The sequence below is a fragment of the Canis lupus genome, chromosome 19 (assembly GCF_048164855.1).
Source record: "Canis lupus baileyi chromosome 19, mCanLup2.hap1, whole genome shotgun sequence".
NCBI lineage: Eukaryota > Metazoa > Chordata > Mammalia > Carnivora > Canidae > Canis > Canis lupus.
Genome location: NC_132856.1, coordinates 45,775,905 through 45,794,316, shown reverse-complemented (window position 1 = coordinate 45,794,316; position 18,412 = coordinate 45,775,905). Strand labels below are relative to the sequence as shown.

Genomic DNA, 18,412 nt, shown 5'->3' with positions numbered 1-18,412 from the left:
CAGGTGGAGGAGGAGGGCGGGAGAAGTCACAGTGACTATTATGCCTGCTATCCCAAGAAGGAGACTGAGGTTCCAGGGGCTGGCATTGACCTGGGGCACCATGCCAGGTGAGCACAGGGCTGAATCCAGCGGTGGGGGGCCTGGGCTGTGTCCTCACCCTCCATCCCTACTGGCTGCTTCAAGAGGTACCCACTTCCAAATCAGAGAACGCATAAACAGTCCACCCTACTAGCTGAGTCGCAGAAGGAGGTTCTAGTCATACCCGTCCCTGCATTCATTCATCCATTCTACAAATACATATCGAGGTGTAATTACATCGCAGGTTCTGGGCTGGGGGTGGGGGATATAATAAACATAAAAGACAAATATATAAACAAGGAGAGATCACGTGGCAGTGTGTACTGAGAAGGGACTCAAACAGGAAATGGGAGGTGGCCTGGAGATCATGGGGTGGGGGGCTGTTCTGAGGAAGTGACATTTAAACTGAGATCTGAAAGAGCGGAAACCAGTCAAGCACACTGAGATCACGGGGAAGGGCATCCCGGGTGGAGGGCACAGCATATGCAAAGGTCCTGAGGTGGAAAGGAGTTGGGCATGTTTGAGGAGAGGAGCTGGGTATGTTTGAGGAGCACCAAGGAGGGTGTGGAGGCTGGAGCAGGGTGAGCAAGGGGGAGAGGGAGGAGGGAAAGCCAGGGAGATGGGCAGGGGCTGGGTCTCCTGCCAGGGCTGCAGGGAGTAAGGGGGCTCCATTCTAGGATGATGGGAGCCACAGGCAGCTTTTGTGTGAGGGAGAAACTTGGTGTATTTTTCAAGTTCTCAAAAGCTCCCTGTGGCTGCTGTAGGGAGAAGGGACTGGGTGGTGGCAGGAGGCATAGAGTGTAACTACAGCTCTGTTCAGCATTGATTAGACAGCAACTGTGGTCCGCGGACCACCTCCTGGTCCCTGACCATCCCCAGACCAAAGATGAGCTGGAGTAGCTTCTGTGGGAGAGACAGCCTGCTTGAGGGGGGAGGGGAGAAGTTGGCCAGGGTGGGAAATGTTCAGGATGCTGAGGGAGGAGAGGAGCCTAGGGAGACTCTTGGAAGTCTGGGTGTTTGACAAAGACTCTTTTTGATTTGGGGAGACTTGGAGGGTACTGGGCAGGCTTGAGGGTGGCCTCACATCCACAAATCCTATGGACGAAGCTGCTGGACATGGGCATGAGCTTGAACCTCCCCTTGGTGAAGACGTGCTGAATCTTCTGCATGGGGATTGGACACCAGGCATGACATCCACCTTTCCCCTTGGAAGAAGGCAGGAAAAGGGAAAAAATAAAAATGGGTGAGGTCAGAGTAGGCAGGAGGCAGAGTGAGATGTTTCATCGTCCCTGCAGGAAGGAAGCGAGTTAGAGCTGGCCTGTGCCTCCCCACCCTGCGTCCTTTGGCAATGCTCTAGAAAGTCATTGCATTTTGCTGACAGAGCAAAGCTTGCTCAGCTGGCTGGCCGTTAGGACAGGCCCCGAGGGAATGTGGAGACTGTTCCGGTGGCATTAGGCATTGAGTCAGAGGGATCTGGCTTAAAAATCCCTTTTCCTTCCCTGGTTACCTGTGTGAGCTCTTTTTTAAAGGATGGCCTTTTCAAAATTTGTTCTGGGGCAACTGGATATCTATGTGGGATAAATCGGACCTTGATCCCTACCTCATGCCATATACAAAATTTCAACCTGAGGCAAAGCCCTTTCTCACTCTGAGTTTCCCACCTTGCAGAGCTGCTGTGCTATTGGATCCAGTAAGCCTGTTGTGTGGTTAGAACTCACATAACCACTGCCATTATTATTTCTTTAAAATTCTATGAGACACACATGAGTGCATGTAAAACTAGAGAGATTTGAATAAGGTCTCTTGATTGTATGAATATCAACTTCCTGGTTATGATAACATACTAGTCATGCAGGATGTTAGTACCAGGGGAAGTGCGTGAAAGGTACCCCCAGATCTCTCTGTGTTTTTTTTAACAGTTCTATTGAGATATGACTCATATACCATAAAATTCACCCTTTTAAAGCGTTCAATTCAGTGTTTTTTAGTATATTCACAAAGTTCTACGAAGATCACCATTGTCTAATTCCAGAATATTTTCATCACCCTCAGAAACTGCATGCTCATTAGCTATCATTTCTCATTCTCCACATCCCCCCCAACAACCTCGGGCTAGCCACTAATCTACCCTCTATCTCTATACATTTGTCTGTTTTGGACTTTTCATATAAATGGACTCATATAATATGTAGTCTTCTATGTCTGACTTCTTTCACTCAGCATCATGTTTTTTAAGATTCCTCCATGTTTAGCATGTTTCAATATTTCATTCCTTCCTTGTAGCTGAATAATATTCTGCTGCATAGATAGTTCACATTTTACTTGTCCATTCATCGGTCGGTAGACATTTGGATCGCTTCTACTTTTAACTATTCTAAATAACACTGGTATGAATATTCACGTATATGTTTTTGTGTGGACACATGCTTTCAATTCTCTGTCTTCCTTTTTACAACTGCACACAAATCCAGAATTATTTCAAAGTAAAACATTTAATGAAAAGGGGAGGGCAGCCCCGGTGGCACAGGGGTTTAGCGCCGCCTTCAGCCCAGGGTGTGGTCCTGGAGACCCAGAGTCGAGTCCCCATCAGGCTCCCTGCATGGAGCCTGCTTCTCCCTCTGCCTGTGTCTCTGTCTCTCTTTCTCTCTCTCTGTGTCTCTCATGAATAAATAAATAATCTTTTTTAAAAAGAGGAGGGGGGAGATTTGCAGGGGTCCTTGGCTAGCTCAGTCAGTAGAACATGAGACTCTTGATCTCAAGCCCCATCTTGGGTACAGAACTTACTTAAACAAAACAAAACACCCCTACAAAACTTGCAGTGCTGAGGGATTAAGATCCTCTATCGAAAATAACAGAAAACAATGGATATTTTGCAAAATGGGGACAACCTTTGCGAAAAAGGTAGAACATAGTTATTTTGAACTGGATGATGTATGGGAGGGGCACAGGGCAACTTCCAGGTTGACCTGGGTGGTGGTTACATGAGCTCATATGAAAAATTAACCAAATTCCACACCTAAGGTTAGTGCACTTTAGGGCACCTGGGTGGCTCAGTCAGTTAAGCATCTGCCTTCTGCTCAGGTCATGATCCTGGTGGTCCTGTGATGGAGTTCCCCATTGGGCTCCCTGCTCAGGAGGGAGTCTGCTTCTCCCTCTACCCTTCCTCCCTGCTCGTGATCTCTCTCTCTCTCTCTCTCTCATACTCTCATTCTCTCTCATAAATAAATAAATAAATAAATAAATAAATCTTAAAAAAAAAAGATTCGTGTACTTTATGCATGTTCCTGGGCATATGCCATACTGTAATAATAGAGAAAAAAAGAAAAATATAAATTTACATTTCACAACAAATTTGAAAAAATATTCCAAAAATGTGAATGGAGGGGGGATTATGATGGTCCATTTAAGGGAAAGAAATGAGGTAGATCTAAGAGAATAGATGCACACACACATTCACAACACAGAGTTGGTGAATGAAACAATTTGCAGATAATACATAGAGTAGAATCATATTTTAGTGAAATTAAGAGTGTACACACACTCACATTTCTGCATCTATGTATTTATTTCTGGCAGGATGCATGTCAAACTACTCTCCAAAGGGTATAGTCAGAGTTCTCTATTCCACAGGACTCTGTAAATTTGAATTTTTCACACTGTGCACATACTATTTTTTATTGAGATATAATTGTCATGTAATATTACATTAGCTTCAGATGTACACAGGATATAATATTTGTGTATATTGCGAAATGATCATCCTAATAAGTCTAGTTAACAACCATGACTACACATACAGACAAGGTATTTTTTCTTGTGATGAGAAATTTTATGATATATACTTTCTTAGCAACTTTCAAGTGTAGAATACAGTATTATTAACTATCATCACCATGCTGGACATTACATCCCAGGATTTATTTATTTATATCTTTTGACTACTTTCAGCCACTTTGCTCACCCCTCATTTTTGTATTTAAAATAAAGTAACAGGGGCAGCCCGGGTGGCTCAGCGGTTTAGCGCTGCCTTCAGCCCAGAGCCTGATCCTGGAGACCCGGGATTGAGTCCCATATCGGGCTCCCTGCATGGAGCCTGCTTCTCTCTCTGCCTGTGTCTCTGCCTCTCTCTGTGTATCTCTCATGAATAAATAAATAAAATCTTTAAAAATAAAATAACAAAAGGAAAATTTGTTTAAAGAATTACCTTTTGGGGCACCTGGGTGACTCCATCAGTTAAGCCTTTGCCTTCGCCTCAGGTCATGATCCCAGGGTCCTGGGATCGAGCCCCATGTCAGGCTCTCTGCTTAGTGGGGAGTCTGCTTCTCCCTCTCCCCACTAGTGCTCTCTCTCTCATTAATTTAAAAAGAATTACCTTTTTTCCTTATAACTTGATCCTTTCATCCACATCATGGATCAAGTCTGGTCCTTGGACAAGTCACCTTTCTGGGCCTCAGTTTCTTTCTCTGTAAAATGAAGAGAAATAATAGACCCTGGGAAGGCAGATTTGGATATACTAGCCCAGCTCCTCGCCTTAAGGCTAGACAACCTTCAGGGTGCTGTTCCTGTTCCATGGCTCCGTCTGGGATCAGGCTGGGCTCTGCTGAGTGGGACTGTCAGCCTTGCACTTCCTACATCAGGTATTGCTACATGTGTGCATGTGTGCATGTGGTCTTCACATCTTATTTTTGTAAGCAGAGGAAAGAAGTAAAGAAGTTTTAAAAAAATGTCTTAGGCACAGCAACTGCATTTTCTTAATCTTCACTATGCCCTTGGAGGAAGTCAGCATGATTATCATCCTTCCTGTTATGTAGAGACAGGAAAACTGGGGCCCAGAGAGGTGAAGTTACCTGTCCAAAGTCACACAGCCAGTTGGAGGAGCTGGGATCTGAACCTGAGTTGTCTGTGTCCAGAGTCTTTGTTCATAACCGCTTGCTATCTTTCATCTCATGAGAATATGTAGTCTGGAAAACCATAGAACTAGAGTTTAACTGGGCTTGTCTCTGGGTGGAGGAACAAAAAAGCAACTGGTCTGCTTTGGGCTATTCCGCATTTTCTAAATTGTCTGAAGTAGACGTGAAGTGTTGCGTACAAAGGAATAGAAATAATTGAAAGTATTAAAAGTTCTTGTTTGGGAAACTAATTTCTGTTTATTTTTTCTTTCTGCTTATCTCATCAGTTGCTTTTTCTCCAGTATAGTCACACAGTCACATTACTTGGATAACGACAACAAAATAATGAGACCTTTTTATAGATGCTGGAAGGCAGTGCATGAAAATACCAACAGAGATTATGTCTGTGCTGAGCGATTATGGGAGAGGTTGTGACTTTTTTCATTTGTTTTCTTTTCTGCTTCTTTGATTCTCCATCATGAGATTGCCCAACATTTTGATAATCAGGGGAAAGTGGTCATGTAAAACTTCGAGGTGGGGCAGTTAACCTGGGTGCACCCTCTCGCAGGGACCTGTCTTGAGGGTGGGTTTCGGCCACGCTCCCAGTTTGAGCTCCTGGGAGTGGATGGGTGCACGCGGGGGTCACGAGCTCTGCAACTCCTTGGAGGCGCCAGCCCTGTGGATCCTTGAGCATGAATGCTCTCTCAGAGGCTCAGTATGTGGCGATCAGGCTCTTTCTGTCACCACCCCCTTCCTGTGTTGGGGTGACGATGAAATGAAGTGATGCAGGATCCAGGAGGGATGTCTCCAGCTGGTCCCAGCGGCAGGTCAGAGTCACCCCTCCCTGCAGCCTGGGGTTCAAATCCAAAGACGAGAACCTCCCTGAGTGGCTGTTTCTGCCTCTGACAAGAGGCTGACATGTGGTCTGCATGCAGTGGGTGCCATATTATTGCTCTCAAGAGGCACAGAGGTGATGCTTACTTTACCACTGCAGCAGAAGGATCCTGGTTAAAGAGAAAGTTTCTTGCAGGACATTGAAGTGGAAGCTGGAGGAAGGCATGGCCACTGCTTCTGCTGTAGCTGCTTCCCCCTGGGTCACTCCGCAGCAGAGGATTCCTGAGCAGTGTCCCTGGCCGCTGTGTGCCCACCTCTTATGGTTTCTCATGTTTGCTCCATGTTCCTGCGTCATGCTCTTGCAGGTTCCCTCTGTCAGAATCACTCGCACCACCTTGCCACCTGCTGAACTCCTATTCATCCTTTAATACCCAGTGCCTTTTTCCCAAGAAGCCTCCTCTAACCACCCCCCCGCCCCCCGGCAGAGCCCAGCCCCCTACTCTGGGGTCCCTCAGCTTCATTTCCTCCCTCTAGTCTAGCCCTGACCCCGGGGGGCTGGGAGTATCTGGGTTTGGCTCTGCTCTTCCCCCAGGGGGAGTCTTCAGGACTGAAGCTTTTCATGGGTCCAGAATTACTGGGCCCTGGGGACATGCACAAGGCAGAGGCATCCATAATATTTGTGAACATGAGCTCCTGGAACGACCTTTTTTTTCTTAAATATTTTATTTATTTATACATGAGTGACACAGAGAGAGAGGCAGAGACACAAGCAGAGGGAGAAGCAGGCTCCCTCCAGGGAGCCTGATGCGGAACTCGATCCCAGGACCTGGAATCATGACCTGAGCCAAAGGTGGACATTCAACCATTGAGTCACCCAGGTGCCCCTGGAACTACCTTTAAAATTTTTATTTATTTATTTATTTATTTATTTATTTATTTATTTATTTATTTGAGAGAGAGAGAGAGAGAGAAACCACAAGTGGGAGCAGGAGAGCAGCAGAGGGAAAGGGAGAAGCAGACTCCCCACTCATCAGGGAGCCAGATGAGGGGCTTGATCCCAGAACCCTGAGATCATGACCTGACCCAAAGGCAGATGTTTAACAGAATGAGCCTCCCAGGCACCCCTAGAACTATCTTTTTTTTTTTTTTTCCTGGGGAAGTTCAGAATATTCATTTGATCCAGGCTCAATTTGGAGCTCTGGTGGCTCTTAATTTTGTGGCCAAAGGGAAGGTTTGAAGGGGAATCAACCTGCAGACACCCTGTGGAACTGGCTGTTGGAGACTGCCCCCGGGGAAGACCAGGTGGCAGTGGCATCAAATACTTCTGACACTGTCATTCCATGAGAGACAGCTGAAGTTCTGCTCAGCAATGCACAACCCAGTTGTGTTCGTAGTATCGAGGGAAACTGGGAACAGCCCAGTCCCAGCCCAAAGGGTCTGGTTAAGTGACTGTCTACATGACAGTGATGCAGCAAGGGGTGAGTGGGAATCAAAACAGTCCTCATAGGAGACCGTGCCCATACCAGCAACTCCACTGCTGGGACGTGACTCCCAGAAATGTGCCCAACAGTCACCCTGGCTGGAAACCACTCAAAATGCCCCACCACGGGAGGATGGAGATAGTGTGCTTGAGGCACTCTGGGAGATACTGTACAGCCACGAAAAGGGATCCTGTACTTCCATGAAGTACCTCATGGTCATTATGTTGCAGAACTCCTTCCACTTATTTGAGATTCTACGAAAGGCAAAACTAATCCATGTACAAAAATCAACCAAGGTGATACACCACCTTAAAAGGATAAAAAGCACATGGTCATCACAATTGATGCAGAAAAAGTGCCTGACAAATCCAACACCCATTCAGGGTAAAAAGTATTCAACAAGTAAAAGAAAGGGACTTTCTCAATATGATAAAGCTGTAAAGCAAAACTCACAGGTCACCTCATACTCAATGATGAAAGACAGAAAGCTTTTCCTCGAGATCCGAGATCAGGAACAGACAAGTGTCTTAGCCCATTCAGGTTGCTGTAACAAAGTAGCATAGGCAGGGTGACTTATAAAAAAACAGAAATTGAGGGATGCCTGGGTGGCTGGGTGGTTGGGTGCCTGCCTTCAGCTCAGGGCGTGATCCTGGGATCCGGGATCGAGTCCCACATCGGGCTCCTGCATGGAGCCTGCTTCTCCCCCTGCCTGTGTCTCTGCCTCTCTCTCTCTGTCTCTCATGAATAGATTTTTTAAAAAGCAGAAATTTATTATTCATGGTTCTGGAGGTTGAAATTCTGAGATCAGGGGACCAGCATGGTCAGGTTCTGGTGATAACAATCTTTAAGGGTATGGATGGCCACCTTCTCGTTATGATAGAAAGAGGTCAAGATAGCCCTTTGGGGGCTCCTTCATAAGCTTCCTTTGGGGCCCCACCCTCATGACCTCATCACCTTCCAAATCCTTCAATTTCTCATACCATCCCATTGAGGGCTAAGGTTTCAACATACGAATTTTAGGGGGACACATTCAGTCTAGAACAAGTTTGCCCACTTTCCACAATTCTATTCAGCTTAGTTCTAAAAGTCCTCTCCAGAGCAATTAGGCGAGACAAAGAATAAAAGGAGTCCAAGTTGAAAAAGTAAAATCTCTGTTCACAGATGACATGCTGTTAATGTAGAAACTCTCAGAGATTTCACCACATAAACAACAACAACAACAAAACCCGGGGAGAGCCAATAAACAAACTCAGCAAAGTAACAGGATACAAGATCAATATGTAAAATCAGTTGCATTTCTATACACTAACAATGACAATTCAGAAAGGCAATTAAGAAACTAATTCTATTTATAATAGCCTCAAAAGAATCAAAGACTTAGGAGTAAATTTAACCACAGAGGGGAAGGACTACACTGGAAACTATAAAATGCTGCTGAAAGAAATTAAAGAAGACACAAATAGTTGGAAAGACCTCCCAAGTTCATAGATTGGAAATTTTAATATTGTTAAGATGATAGTATTACCCAAAGGGATCTACAGATTCAATGCCACCTCTATCAAAATCGCAGTGACATGTTTTTTTTTTTTTTTTTTCCACAGAAATAGAAAAACCCATTCTAAAACTTGTATGAACTATATATCAAGCGGCCCTGCATAGTGAAAACACTCTCAAAAAGAAGAACAAAGTTGGAGGACTCAAACTTCCTGATTTCAAAACTTACTACAGAGGCACCTGGGTGGCTCAGTTCGTGGCTCAGGTCATGATCCCAGGGTCCTTGGATTGAGCCCCGTGTTATTTATTTATGAGAGAGAGAGGGGGGCGGGGCAAAGACACAGACAGAAGGAGAAGCGGGCCCTTTGCAGGAGCCTGATGTGAGACTTAATCTCGGACCCCAGGATCAGGCCCTGATTCAAAGGCAGACGCTCAACTGCTGAGCCATCCAGGTGTCCCTTTAAGGAGTTTTTAATTAATTAATTAATTAATTTATATTTATTTATTTATTTATTTATTTAAAGGAGTTTTTTAAAAAATATTTTATTTTTTCATGAGACACAGAGAGAAAGGCAGAGACATAGGGAGAGGACAAAGCAGGCTCTTCACAGGGAGCTTGATGCAGGGCTCGATGCGGGCCTCAATCCCAGACCCTGGGATCAGGCTCTGAGTGGAAGGCAGATGCTCAACCGCTGAGCCACCCAGGCATCCCTACTTAAATGATTTTTGGTAGAGATACCAAGACTGTATAGTTCGGGAGAAAAAGAGTCTTTTCAACAAATGGTACTGGGAAAACTGAATCTTCATATGGAAAATAATTAAAAATAATAAAATAAAATGAAGTTGAACCCTTACCATGTTCAAAAATTAACTTGAAATGAAAAATAAATTTTTTTAAAAAGATTTTATTTATTTATTCATAGACACAGAGAGAGAGAGGCAGAGACACAGACAGAGGGAGAAGCAGGCTCCATGCAGGGAGCCCGATGTGGGACTCGATCCCGGGTCACCAGGATCACACCCCAGGCTGCAGGCGGCGCCAAACCGCTGCGCCACCGGGGCTGCCCCAAAAAATAAAAATTAACTCAAAATGGACCTACCTGAACATAAGAGCTAAAACTCAGAAAACATAGGGTAGAAGCTTCAAGGCTTTGAATTCGGCAATGGTTCATTGGATATGAACACCAAAAGCACAGACAAATTATGTACATATATATGAATTTAACAAAACTAAGACCTTTTCTACATCAAAGGAAATAATTGAGTAAAATGGCAACCAACAGAATGAGAGAAAATATTTGCAAATTATATATCTGATAAGAGATTAATATCCAGAATATATACAGTTCAGCAACAAGACAAACAGGCCAACTTCTCAATGGGCAAAGAATTTGAATGGACACTTTTGTCAAAGAAAATATACAAATGGCCAATAAGCGTGTGAAAAGACGCTCGACATCATTAGTTATCAGGAAAATGCAAATCGAAGCCACAGTGGGATGTCACTTCATCCCCATTAGGGTGGTCATCATGAAACCAAAGGGAAAACAAGTGTTTGGATATGGAGAAATTGAAACCCTTGTGTGCTGCTGGGGGAATGTGAAATGTAAAATGATGCAGCTGCTGTGGAAAACTGTCTGGTGGTTACTGGAAAAATTAAACAGAATCATTACATGATCCAGCAGCTCCGCTTCTGGGTGTATCCCCAAAAGAACTGACAACAGGGACTTAGATATTTGTACACTGGGTTCATGGCAGCATTATTTACAATAGACAACAGGTAAAGGCAACCCAAGTGTCCATTTATGGATGAATGGATAAACAAAATGTGGTGTGTATATACAGTAGAATATTAGCCTTCAAAAGGAATAAAGTTTTTTTTTTAAGATTTTGTTTATTATTTATGAGAGAGAGGGAGAGAGACAGAGACACAGGCAGAGGGAGAAGCAGGCTCCATGCAGGGAGCCTGATGTGTGACTTGATCCGGGGTCTCCAGGATCACGCCCTGGGCTGAAGGTGGCACTAAACCGCTGAGCCATCCGGGCTGCCCAAGGAATAAAGTTTTGATTTGGATGAATCGATATGGGTGAACCTTGAGGACATTACACTGAATTAATAAACCAGCCACTAAAGGACAAATACTGGATGATTCCACTTACATGAGGTCCCTGGAGCAGTCAGATTTATAGACAGAAAGTGAAATGGTGGGAGCTGGGGGAAGGGAAAGTGGAAGTTAGTGTTCAATGGACACAGAGTTTCAGTTTTGGAAGATGCAAAAGTTCTGGGGATGGGTGATGGTGATGATTTGTATAACCACGTGAATATACTTAATACCACTGAAATGTACCCTTAAATGTGGTTAAGATAGTGAATTTTATGTTATATGTATATACCTTTTTAAGATTTCATTTATTTATTTATTTGACAGAGAGAGCACAAGCAGGGGGAGCAGCAGGCAGAGAGAGAAGGAGAAGCAGGCTTTTGCTGAGCTTCCCAGGACCCTGGAATCGCTACCTGAGCCAAAGGCAGACACTTAACCGGCTGAGCCACCCAGGTGCCCCATTTTACGTACATTTTACTATCAAACAAAAATTTTAAAAAGCAATAATAAAATAAAATATAAAATTAAAATGTAAAAGGTAACAACAACAATAATAGCACGTGGTATACTGCTTGGTGTGGACCCCCAGGGCATCCTGTCACTGAGTTGGAGCACAGTTCTCTTCACTCAGGTAACAAACGTGAGGCTCAGTGGCATCCTGTGTCCTATGGTGAGTCAGGGCAGTCCAGGCCAGGATGCCTCCCATGGGGGAACCATGGCGTGGCCAAGCTGTCCCCTGGCCCCCCAGAGTCTCTAACTTCTCATTTGTAAGACCAGTGCCCAGAGAAGCTGCTTAGAGCCTCAGGAGCACAGCACCTTATGCAAGATCCTTCCATTATTTTTTAAGATTTTATTTATTTATTTGACACACAGAGAGATAGGGAGAGAGAACCAGCAGGCGGAGTGGCAGGCAGAAGGAGAGGGAGAAACAAGCTCCCCACTGAGCAAAGAGCCCAATGCGGGGCTCAATCCCAGGACCCAGGGTTCATGACATGAGCTGAAGGCAGACCCCAAACCCACTGTGCCCTAAGAGCCTTCCATTAAATCAGTGCAACCTGCTGCAAGAAGGTATGGTTTTCCTACTCTCCTCTATTTTACATAGTAACTAAATATCAAAAAGACAGAACACTTTAAGACACAACTGAATGTTCCTCCTTTACCCATGTGGGGCTTTTAAGCTTTTTCAAGTTCCTTAGGGGAGAGTTGACAAATCGCAAGAAATTGGAGAAGAATCACAACTCCTAGAAGAATCTGGAAACACCTAGAATCGAGTCCCAATAGCAAGAGGGAAGGATGTGGTTGGCAGCAGCAAGTGAAAGACTTGCACTTTCTCCTCCAAGCAGAAGTGTAAGAGAGCCAGAAGTTGGCTCTGTACTGCAACGTAGGGCCCAAGGAGCTTCTGCTGCAAACATTTGGGGTCGGCTCCTTGACCTTGTGCAGCCCAAAGAGCTATTTCTGGCACTGCGCCCATAGCTCATAGCTCAGAATGGTGGTTTAGCAACTCACATTTGTACATCCCAGGCTGACTCAGTCTACCCCCAGCATCTTTTTTTTTTTTTAAGATTTTATTTATTTATTCATGAGAGACACAGAGAGAATGGCAGAGACACAGGCAGAGGGAGAGGCAGGCTCCCTGTGGGGAGCCCAATGCGGTACTGGATCCCGGGGTCACGACCTGAGCCGAAGCCAGATGCTCAACCACTGAGCTACCCAGCTGTCCCTACACCCAGAACCTCTTGAATCTGCCCCACCCCTATCATCATAGTCGTTGGCCCAGCCAGGACTTGCCACTTCCTGCCTGGACAGGGTCCCTAGCCCTTGTTCCTCCCAAATCAGGGTGCTAACAAACCCATAATAGCCAGTGACAAGTCTTGAAATCTTTAGTGTATCTAACTGTACCTTTACCCTGCTCAGTACCTACTAGGGCTCCCTGTCGCCTGAGCTCCTTAGCTGGCCTCGGAGCTCTTGCCTCTGCTGAAATATTCAGCAGATATTGGGTGGGTTGCCCTGCCCACTCTCCTTCTGGCTCCCTCTGCCCAGATGTAGCCAGTCATACACCTCCGTGTTCTCTCCTTTGTGGTGGGGCACATCATGGAAGGCTTCTCAGTGGAGATGGCATTCTAGGAGTGGTTTGTAGGGGTGGGGAACAGGGAAGCAACATACAGATGGTTAAAATTTATGTCAGGCAATGGTGTCAAGTTGTTTGGCCAAACATCAGTCTAGGTATTACTGTGAAAACGTTTTCTAGATGTCGTTAACATATCTGATCAATTGACATTAAGGAAAGAAGGTTATCCTGGACACTTTTGGTGGGCCTTATCTAATCAGTTGAAGGACTGAAGAGCAAAAGTGGAGGTTTCCTAGGGGAAAAGGCATTCTCTTCAAGACTGCAACATAGAAATCCTCCCTGAGTTTCCAGCCTGTTGGAAATAGATCTCACATTTATTAGCTCCCACAATCACAGAAGCCAATTCCTTTAAAACAAATCTCTTCTTGTGTATAATATACACATACCGTGTTAATTCCATGTCTCTGGAGAACTCTTAATGACACAGACACCCAGATGCCTGACACTGGCGGGGGGAGGCAGGGCTTGCTTTTCAGAGACAGGATTCTTTTGACAAACTGAGACAGACCTCAGCCATTTACCTCAGCCTTTCCCAGCTGGATGCAGACCAGACTCTCAGCCTCGGACACTGCCCAAGACACCTGCAGGCCAAGGACACGTATTAGAGGCCTCGGGTTTCATAGTCTCAGGCAGAGGCTGCCACCATGGTGCTGACCCAGCCTGCCACCCTCGACCAAAATAAACCCTGGGGAAGGTGCTTAGATCAGCCATCGCCCAAGCCCTATGGTCTGATCTGGGTTGCAGATCCAGCTATAGCTGGCCCCATGGAAAGGGCCATCTGTGTCCCCAAAAGGCCTGAGAAGTAGACCAATTAATTTGGAAGAACAAAAATTTCATTGTGGAGAGAGATCCAGGCAAGAGAAAGTGATTACAGCAGCTGACAACTTTCTACGCAGGGGTCCTCGGGTTTCTCCAAGGCGATTGGTGTCATCTCGGGCCACGCACGGTCCTCTTCACAGAGGAGTCAGTGGGGGTGGGTTCCAGCCCACATTCCTGATTTCTAAGCCTGCAGGGTTGGATCTCTCCTCTACTCAACCCAGGTGACAATTGACTACAGTTTAACTATAGTTAATAGTTCAAAATAACTATTAAACATTTACTGAGGGCAGCCAAGTTGGCTCAGCAGTTTAGCGCCGCCTTTAGCCCAGGGCGTGATCCTAGAGACCCAAGAACGAGTCCCATGTTGGGCTCCCTGCATGGAACCTGTTTCTCCCTCTCCCTCTGCCTGTGTCTCTGCCTCTCTCTCTCTCTCTCTCTCTCTCTCTGTCTCTCATGAATAAATAAAATCTTTTAAAAAAATTTACTGATCTCAGTCTATACCTGAGATGAGTGAAAATATACATCCACACAAACATCTGGACACACATGGCCATAGAGCACTATCCACAATAGCCAGAAGGTGAAAATTAACCCAAACCTCCATCAACAGATGAATAGATGGACGCAATGTGGCCCATTCATTCGGTGGACTAGTACTCAGTCATAAAAAGGAATGAAGCTCTGACACATGTGCTACAGTGTGGATGAACCTTGAAAACATCTGTGCTGAGTGAGAAGAGCCAGATACGAGAAGCCACATGTTGCAGGATCCTGTGTATGTGAAATGTCCAGAACAGGCAAATCCATGGAGACAGAAAGTAAATTAGTGGTTGCCAGGGGCTGGGGGAGGGGGTGGGGAGTGACCGCTCATGGGGACAGGGCTTGTCTGGGGATAATTTAGTTTTCTAAAATTGACTGTAGTGGTGGTTGATCATATATGTGAATAGCCTAAAAACCATTGAGTTGTATACTTTAGGGACGCCTGGGTGGCTCAGCAGTTGAGTGTCTGCCTTTGGCCCAGGGTGTGATCCCCAGATCTGGGATCGAGTCCCACATCGGGCTCCCTGCCTGCTTCTCCCTCTGCCATGTTTCTGCCTCTCTCTGTGTGTATCTCTCATGAATAAATAAAATCTTTTAAAACAAGAATTGTATAGTTTAATGGATGAATTGAATGGTATGTGATATATCTCAGTGAAGCTGTTTTTAAAAATGTTCCCCCAAGTCTCCACATTTACTGAGTATCCACTGTATACCAGGCACTAAATTGGGTGCTAGAACAGGGCTCAGAGGCGGGGAGTCATAAACAGATGGTCAGAGTGCTGAGGGAGTTCCTCTCATAGCACAGAGAGGGGAAAGATGTAGCATTTCTGTGGACATGTGAAGGATGGAGGAGGGCATGTGTGTGTTGGGTTTCGCAGGATGAATAGGAGTTTGCCAAGTTGCTGTGTGGGCTGATCATGAACTCAGCTTTATCAAACCTAATAAACAGAATAAAATAATATAATTGAAATAATGAGGGCAGCCCTGGTGGCTCAGCAGTTTAGCGCTGCCTTCAGCCCAGGGCGTGATCCTGGAGTCCCAGGATCGAGTCCCACGTGGGCTCCCTGCATGGAGCCTGCTTCTCCCTCTGCCTGTGTCTCTGTCTCTCTCTGTGTCTGTCATGAATAAATAAATAAAATCTTTTTTTTTTTTTTTTTTTTTAAAGATTTTATTTATTTATTCATGATAGTCACAGAGAGAGAGAGAGAGAGGCAGAGACACAGGCAGAGGGAGAAGCAGGCTCCATGCAGGGAGCCTGACGTGGGATTCGATCCCGGGTCTCCAGGATCACGCCCCGGGCCAAAGGCAGGCGCCAAACCGCTGCGCCACCCAGGGATCCCAAATAAAATCTTTTTAAAAAAATGAAAATGAGTGCATCCCCTTTGTCCACATGAAGTGAGGAAGTATGTATATTTGGACATTTCATTACTCACCCTGAACCACACCTCACTCATCCAGGCAATTCCCAATGAAGTTGCTCATGTCTACCGCAAAGACAGTGCTGTAAACAGCATCTCAATCTCTTCCTTCATTAGGAGTGTGACGAAATCAGAAAGGTTGGGCCACTCACACCCCTAGTTGCTGTCTATGAGGATAAACAGAAGGTCAAAGGCCAGGCCTGACCTAGAACCTTCCCCAAGATGCTGCTTTCTCTCAGCTAGGCTAGATTCTTTCTGGCCTCCTTTCTCCTGATGTGGCCAGTGCGTGGCTCTGGCAGGTGGCCACAGAGAGTGAGGAGGACGGACGTTCTGGTCTGAAAATAAATCGTGGCCCTGAATGGGTAAACAAGAAACTAGGGCGGAGGAGGGGGCCGGGAGGGGCTGAGAGGAAAGAGAGAATTGTGCTTTTCCCGGGAAGATGAATGCAGCCTTCAGAGGCTGGCCTCCCAGGGCTGGGCTGGCAGCCACGTGCTCTGCCTCTGCTCCCAAGCGCCTGGTACCCACTGTACCTTTCCTGCTGAGTCCTGACCCCTGGACCTGATACCTCACCCAGCGTGGATCCCATCATCACACAAAGAAGCCCTTTTCTTGCACTCTTAATATGGATTTTATTTTTTGCAACCTGAGTGTGGCCTTTGACTGTTCACAGAGTACAGGATGCTTCCTCCCCATGACCCATTTTACAGATGAGGAAACTGAGAAGGGAGAGAGCCAGTACTGGGATTTGGTGTGGGGGGATTCCCGGCACCCCCCCTGCTCAGGCCTGATGATGGTAATTTTGAGGCTGAAGACATGTGAAAGGCTGAATGTGGCAGGACAAAAGCAGCTGAGATGACTCTCTCAAGGTTGAAGTCCTGGGTTTGGATCCTGGCTCTACCCACTTGCAGGATGAATAGGGGCTTCTGTTCCCTCTGGGACTAACATCTTAGTACATATAGGCTTCTCCCTTCTCAGCTAGGTCACTCAGGACCTGCCTGCCAATCAATCTACTGTGGCCCTTTTGTCACTGTGATTGGTTCAATGACAGTCATATGCCCCAGACTGTGTCAATAAGATGCAATCCTAGTGCTTCCACTAAAGCTATCAGACAACAGAGCTTTTTAAATATTGCTTGAGTGGATAAGGGTCAATTCAGAGTTGCTGGCTGCCATCTCATCTGAGAATGAAGCTGACACAAAGACAGGAGAGTCAAGAGATGGAGAAAGACACTGCTCTGTGAGGTTGGTTAAGTCCCTTGATCTAGCTGAGCCTGAAGCCATCATTTTCAATTCCATTAACCAGTTAATTCCATTCGACTTTATGCCACCAAGAGTTCTCGCGGATATAGCCCTTATTAGTGGTGTGATAAAGATCGTTAAACAACCTCTCTGGGCTTCAGTTTCCTCATCTGTAAAACAGGTTGTGATTCTCTAAGATGAAAGGAGCATATGTGGTGAACACCCCGTGCTATGCCTGATGTTATAAAACATTCAGTATCATCAAGGACACTCCCAGCGCAGCAAGGTTCCTGTTTACTCAGATATTGGAAAGTTTTCTGAGGGACACAGTTGAGCCCACCCATCCCCACCCACTGCAATAATCCACCAAGAATGCTGAAGACCAGAAGGATGGAGTGAGTGGACGTCTCAGGTCTGGGCTCTGGGGCAGTGGTCACACAATGGCCTGGGATCAAGGCTGTTGTGACACAGCTTCATTGAGCTAGAGGCATCAATGAGCTGATGGAACTGCTTAGAAAATCCTTGCTGGTAAACGTACCAGGTCTTTTAGCTGAGCAGTTGTCCAACACGCAGAGTCTGTGGCTCCGTTTCTTTTGGCCCACTTTGGGGCAGGAGTGGCATGTATGTGGGACTGGAGGACATGACACCCTCCACCCTGGCCTCCAGCACCTGTGGCCTGCCCCTGGAGCAGAGCCTGAGAGAGGATTTGTGGGTGAGTGATTTTTAAAGAAACCTCCCAGGCAGACAGGGGTGGGGGTGGGGATTGGTGAAGTAGGGGAGAATGAGTAAAGGGGTGCATCCAGCAGAGTCCTTTTGGCTCTGTGCTGCTAGGTGATCTGGAAGTGCTTCATGCTTGAGGGCAAGGCAGCTGGGGCATTCACACCCCCACACCAACCGGTCAGGGCTGCCCTGGGAATGTCAATTCTAGCCCAGAGCAACCCCCCACCGAATCACATAGAGCCTGAGAGAGGATTCGTGGGTGAGTGATTTTTAAAGAAAGCTCCCAGGCAATCAAGGGCGGGGAGTTGGTGCGATAGGGGAGGGGAGAATGAGTAAGGGGGTGCCTCCCGCAGAGTTCCTTTGGCTGTGGTTAAGTGGGGTAGGGATCCAGGGGTGTGGATGGGCAGAACAGTGTCTGCTTCCATTCTGGCCTTTCCAAGTTGCTCTTTTAAAAGTATAAACTGAAGAAGCCAGACACAAAAGGTCACATAGTGTGTGAGCCCATGGATACGAAAGGTCCAGAACAGGCAAATCCATAGAGACAGAAGGCAGATAAGCAGTTGCCAGGGGCTGGTGGGGTGGGGAGTGATGGCTCATGGACAGTTTCTTTTGGGGGTGATAAAAATGTTCCGGAGGAACTACATAGAGGTGATAATTGTACAATATTGTGAA

General features: G+C 46.1%; 1 protein-coding gene across 1 annotated transcript in view; it reads right to left on the bottom strand.

Annotated features, from left to right (window-relative positions):
- Positions 1 to 370: 370 nt before the first annotated feature.
- SUGP2 (SURP and G-patch domain containing 2) overlaps positions 371 to 18,412 on the bottom strand; it is a 60,922-nt gene continuing 42,880 nt past the window's right edge. The window contains exon 10 of the mRNA XM_072786622.1: positions 371 to 1,283. The gene's annotated coding sequence lies outside the window, so the exon portion shown is untranslated. The remainder of the gene's footprint in view (positions 1,284 to 18,412) is intronic.